Genomic DNA, 6,701 nt, shown 5'->3' with positions numbered 1-6,701 from the left:
ACCAAGCCAAAACCACTTTCAGGCTATGAGAGTTACCACCAGCTAAACATCTAGGCCTTGTAAACCAGAGTCAAAGTTTCAGCTAAAGTCACAAGGTCTCAGGACCGCTCAGCTTGGCTCTAAACACACATCTTTGCCTCACACATCCCTGCTCCAGTGGGATGGCTTGTTCTAGCATACTACTTTTTCTGTGTGATTTTTTTTGTCGTTGTGCAAGAATGAAAGGCAACTTTCCGGTATTAGATGTTCCTGTCTGTGAGCAGCATTCCCTCAGGACTAATGTACTGCTCAGTACAAGGTTCCTATAAGGAATAGATTTTTATAGCCTTGGTGAAGAGCAGTGTGGTCTGAATTTAAAAATTAGTTTTGCACCTTTTAATGCAAAACAACATGGAGCAACAGTAAAGGCAGAAAACATTGTCAAGAAAGGGGAAAATAAATTGCAGCAGGTCCTGTGGGTGCTGCTTTCTGACCCTGCAAGAGAAGGGACATGGGGGTACAGGGCTGACCAGCTAGAGCAGGGCCTCCAGCCTGTTCCCTCCAGCCCAGCCAGCAGCGTTATCCTGCTCATAATCTCAACCCACACTAGAAGCTCCTCCTTGGGAGCTGCTTTAGGACAGCTTCGGAAGCAGAAAGCCAGGGCTCAGAGAAGATCTCTGCCCAGGGACCTCACCCCCAGTACACTGGGTACCACATACATGGAAATTGTGTCAGCAGCCCACTGAGAAGCAAAAGGGACTGCATTTGGTTGAGGCAGGTGGGGAATGCTGCAGGGAACTGCCTCTGGCCTCAAGCCCTTGGGGTGCCTGGGCTGTTCCTGCTGACAGTGGTGCCTCTGGCCAGGCCCCTCATAACAGCAGCCCAAAGGCAGAAGTGTGACCTCCTCAACTACTTGCCACTGCCTGGCTGCTCCCCATCAGCCTCCCACAGCCTGCTAGCCTTGGCTGCCCCCAGGCCGGCCCTGTCCCAGCAAGCATACCAGGAGAATGGAGCCCAGAGCTGCTGACAAAGGGCAAGGACCCCACCCCGCTGGGATGATGTCTGAAACCAGGGTCTGCAGCCCCGGCTCCAGCAGCACAGGGCTGTAGCAGAAAGGAGCCAACAGCAGGGTTTGCTTGGGCTTGAACTGCTTTCCTCCATGGTATGAAGAACCCCCCACCATACACCCAGGCTCCTTTATTTCCTCTTGGGATGCTGCTAATTACAATCCATTCTCCTGGACCTGGTCCCTGCTGCCCCAAGCCTGGAGGACTACAGGGGTGAAGCATGGCATCAACCATTCACTCTAGGGCCAAAAGCTGCCAAAAGCAAGTCTCGTCCTCCTGGCTGGTTTTGGCCTGTGTCCAGCTCCCCCTGGGCAATCCTCCGACCCACTGTTCTAATAAAAACAGACTCTAGAAGGACATTTCTGCATCGGCTGGGGCCAAGGTTTTGAGCCAGACAGGTGCAAGCAGCTCCCAGTGAGGACTGTGGGTCACTGCTCGTGCCACAGATGGGCAACAGCAGCAGAAATGGTATGTGCAAGGGCTCCTGAGCCTCCATGCTGGGCTAATCCCTTGGAGGATGTCACCTCCTAGCTCCTCATCCTCCTTGTTGCCCACTGCAATTGAGGAGACACAAGCCCTGACCCTGTAGCCAGCAGTCAGCCTCTGCCCAGATGCCTGGAAAGGGCTGCCTGCAACCAGGCCAGAAGTGGGGACAGGACTTCCACTCCACAAGAGATGAGTAGTAGAGGCCCTGTTCCTCTCACCCATCAATCTTTGCCAGTGTTGGCAGAGGACAGCTGGAGAGAGGCTGGTTTACTTACAGGCCAGAGATAAGGTGAGCTCTGGGGTTGGTGCCACCTTCCTTGGCTGGCTCCCAGGGACCCACCCTGGCAGGCACACCCACACCAACCCAGGCAGAGGGGTTATCCACCACCACAGCATCCTCTGAAAGACTCTTCTTTAAGACCATATGCCTGGTCAATAATCACAAGGATCTGAAAGATTATTTTCATGTCATCAAGGATTTGCTGCCCCTCAGCATATACACACAGACATCCTTACACAAGAAGTATGAGTGCAGCTACAGTCACTTCACGTAGATGTGAATTCAACAAGAAAAAGGGAAAGCAAATAGGATGCAACCACATAAAGGGAAACTGAGTTAGGCCAGTGGTGAGACATCCTTGCAGGACCTACGCAGGAGGACTAGGCTGTTTTGCAGACCGAGAGATAAAAAGCAGGCATGATCACACCATGCACCCCTGAACTACACAGAATCATAGAATATCTCAAAAACTCGGAGGGACCCATAAGGATCATCAAGTCCAACTCCCTGCAGGACTACCAGCTTAAGAATTGTCATAATAAAAAAAAAAAAAAAGGCTTGTTCTACAATATGGTAGTTAAATTATTTGCCTTAAGCTGATTTTGGCTGGATGGGTAAGGGTGTTCCCACTCTACAAGGACAGCAATAAGCCAAGGCTCACTGTCAGGGTTTGAAGGATCACCCTGTCCCTAGGCAATGGCCTGTGTCCTCCAGTGAGGGACCAGGAGCACTGCAGCTGCATTTCTCTTCCAGTCCCTCCTGCTAGCAGGGGCTGTCTTACTGCCCAGAAGGTCCACAGGTTAGCCACCTGAGTAAACTCTGAGAGAAATGGAAATGATAAGCCAAAGCTCAGACCTGGAAAATGAGATCCATGACTGCCTGAGCCAGCTGGCAAGAAAAAGGTTCTCTGAGACTGAGTGGGACATTGCCGCCTTTGCCATGTTCTTCATCTTTGTGGGTGAGTGCACAGCTCAGCACAAGGCACATGCCAGACAGCTTTTCTCAGCAATAGGCCTGGGAGACACCTGCCCTAATCCCAGCAACTCATGCAGCCCCCCAGCAGCACAGCCCTGGATGAAGAGTGGCAGAGCGCGACTGCTCCATTTACATTCAGCAGACAAGGGCTGCAACAGATACAAGGGCCCAGATGAAACATTCCTTGTGTAACCTCCCCTGGTTTCATAGCCATGCCACCACGTGTCCAATGCTAGCAGTTTGACCAGCCTGGGCTCAGATAGTGTTTGTGGGGTTGCTGTGCCCTGTGTGATGCACAGCACTTCACGCAAAATGCTGCAGGGCTGAAAGAGGGGAAAGGGGAGCAGATACCCAAGAGGGTACTTGCTGAAATGGGGGGTGTCATCAGGGAGACATGCTGACACTGATGTAACTGCTCACTTTTCCACAGGGACTGTGCTGCTGCTGTGATTGTGACTCCCCAAAACAACTCAAGGTGACAAGACCCAGCCCACTCACCCAAGAATGACCCAGGACACACAGGAGCTCCCAAGGCTGAAGCCCACCCTCCAGTATCTGTGTTGCTTGTCAAAATGGGGGAACAGCACTGCACAGACTGCTCTCCCCTGCAGAGACACTCTCATGTCTCAGGAGAAACCCAGCCCAGCCACCAAGGGGGGACATTCACACAGGGAAGGTGATGGGGAAGAGAGAACAGGCTGGGTGTGCTTGAGCAGGGAGAAAGCACAGACACTGTGTGTTCACACACTCACACACGTGCAAACTCCCATCCCCTCCTCTTTACAATGACATATCGTTTTCCAAGATTCCCAGCAGAAAGTGGGCATAGACCACCTAGCAATGGAGCCCTAAACCCATCTCCACCTCATGGCTGGACAGAACAACTCTTCCTGCTTCTTCCCTCTGCTGTACCTACAAATCAGATTCAACCTTCACCTCGAGTGCCAAGCGCTGCCCAGCCATTTCCATCCTCCTCTACAACCTCAGCCACAGCCTCTCATTATCTGCACATGGATGAATGTGAACCCCCTGCATGGTACCTGCAATGCCATCATAGGCCAATATACCCACTGGAATCAGTCCACCCCACAATCCCCGCTAGATACAGCGCCTTAATGCAGACTTTTCAGCTACAAGCCACAGACCATCCTCAGCTACTGCAGCCAAAGTGGAGAACACGTGCTGCCCTATGCAGAGCCAGCAACCAGGGGAACTGCCCGGGAGTGAGGGCAAGGAGAGAGCAGGAGAAGCTTCTTCCAAGCTCACGCTTGCTGATCACCAAAACATCCTGTGGAACATCCTCACGCTAAAATCCCTTCTGGGATGACCAAATGGGAGGCCCAGCTATACTTCTTTTCAGGGTTTTGGGTTCCAGCTCTTCCATTACAAGATTAATTTCCAACAGGGCTGAACGCAAAGCATAGCACTGTCCCTGACCATTAAAAGAGACAGCACAAGGCTCTGAAGATGCTTCAAAGTACAGTCACAGCTTCTGGGAACCCTTTTAGTCCCTGTAGAGACATTTTGGACCATGTGATATAGCTTCCTTTATGTGCTGCATCAACTTTAGAAACAGTTTACCTCACTCTTCCCTGGGGACACAAAAGCTTGTGAAGCTGAAACTGCTCTGTGCAAGGGAGCAGTGGCTCACTCCTCCCTATGGCCTTGCAGAAGATGCTTGGGGTACCAAAGAGAAAGCACATTCTTCATCCTGAAGCCTATCAGTGCCTCCAATTTGAACAGCATCACCCACTTACCTAGCATCTGTACAGTCCCAGGTGGAGCCATGTTTTCAACTGGTACAGTCTCTCTGCTTTAGGCTGACACTGTGTCCCCATAGGTGATCCCACAATGGGACAGGGTGACCCTTTTTATTGGGGCACATATAAAACAAGAGAAGTCTGGTTCTGTTGTGACAACAATGACTCCAGAAGGTGGCACCCTGAAAGGCAACCAAGCACCTACCCATGCATAGAGTGGTGGTACAAGACCTGCAATGTTTCCACCATATCTGGAAGGCAGGATGTGGCCAGGGATATTAGGTGCAATTCCAAGCAAGTCCTGGCAGTGGCAACACTTGAGCACACTGGCATCAGCACACACAAATAACTGCAGTTTCAACTCCAACTCCAGGAAAAAATGACTGTATCTTTACACTTAGTCTTAGCACAGTTCAGCAGAGAGACCTTCTTGTCTGCTCAGTGCTGAGATGCTGGGAAGAAGCATGGGATTCTGTTCGCTGTCTGTCACTGCTCTGTGGACAATACCAAATAGATGCTCAGATTGAGAGACTAGAGGCAGCCATAAAATAATCTTTCTTCATTACTCTCCTAGTCTGTGGTCCTGCTCTGTCATTAGCCTGCTGCAGTGCTGTAGTTGAAAACTGCCTATCAAGTGTCTTCTCTATCTTAGTTCAGGCAACACTAATTCCTTTTCAAAGGTCATGTAGAAGCTCAGCAGTAGAGGCTGATGGGTCAAGTGTCTTTTGTGGTTCCAATACCAGCAGCATCCAGGCAGCTGTAGTTCAACTGCTAGATGCATCAAAAGCATGCATGCAGTGGGTCTAAGCAGCAGACTTCTATCCCCTGAAGACTAAGGAGAGATTCCCTGGGCAAAAGGGAAAAAAGAAAGGTGCCACCAGGAAATGTTTTGCTCATGAGAACTATAGCTTCCCCAGAGGAAGCTAAAAAAATCGTAAAATCCCAGCCCAGGAAAAGTCAGACAATCTGATTATTTCATTTTGCTCAAGGCACACAGCAGCATTCATCAGTGCATGTACCAATGAAAAGCCCTTGCAGCACTGCAGAGCAGCCCAAACTTCACACACACCTTGTACTGCCAAGCACTTGCCAAAGACTGTGGCCCACAGCACGTTTGAGTTGCATTTACAAAGGGAGGGGTGGGCTGCCAGCAGCTATCCCAGTACCAACCTCACCAGGCTGCAAAAGCCCTCAGGGCTTTGTAAATTTTCTTCTGCGCTCAGTTTAGTGGGGAAGAGAGATAGACTGTTAAGTCTTTTAGTTGGTGGACTCTTGTTTTATCTTTCAAATCACTGGGTAGGGTACCAGCTCAGGGTCAGCCTCTCCTGCTGAATCCCACCTAGCTTGCTGTTACCCTGTTCCATACTAGTAACCCAGGCAGGGTCCTGTAGCAGCTACCACTGCCACCTAGCAGCCCTCAGACACAGCCACTGCACATCAGAGCTGGAAGCAGGACAGGTGTTCCCCAAGTGAAGACTGTTTTCATCAAAAGAAAACAACACACACTGGGTTGCACGTTATATCCCTATCAGCAGGAACCTGATGGAGAGGATGTGGCAACGATTGGACTGCACACACTAGTGTGAATTAAAACAGGAGCCTTCTCAACACACAGGGAGGGTTAAAGAAGAGCACAGACGGCTCTAAAGAGGGTATCAACTATAAAAATACTCTCATCCAAGAAGCTGTTAATAGTGAGTATTTCCACACATGTACAATCACTTCCTGAGCAGAGAATGGTCTGGAACAGAGCAAGGGTTAGTAAATGTATACCCCGGGTCATGACCACAGATAGTCATAAGGCTAATTGACCAGAATCAGTAATGAGTCTGCTATTACATCAGCCCATCCAGGCCTCGCTACCTTCTGCATTTCATTACTTACTAAGACATTCATCAGTCACAGCCTGATACTCATTTGTAGGCTCTGTTACTGCCTGCAACCTGTAATACTAGCATGCGTTAGACTGAACACAGCACCAAGTGTCAAGTCCTCAAAGAAGGCTGCAGCAATCACAAAGCTGGCACTAACCCACTCAGGATCTGAGGGATCTCACAAAAGGACAGAAAGAGAGGTCACAGACAGGGCAGGCCACACATGCCCAGAGCAGTGGTCTATGCAGAAAGAAAAAAAAAAAAAAAAAAAAAAATCGAA

The sequence above is a fragment of the Athene cunicularia genome, assembly GCF_003259725.1.
Source record: "Athene cunicularia isolate RWA chromosome 14 unlocalized genomic scaffold, athCun1 chr14_part1, whole genome shotgun sequence".
Taxonomy (NCBI): Eukaryota; Metazoa; Chordata; class Aves; order Strigiformes; family Strigidae; genus Athene; species Athene cunicularia.
This window is presented reverse-complemented; position numbering follows the sequence as displayed.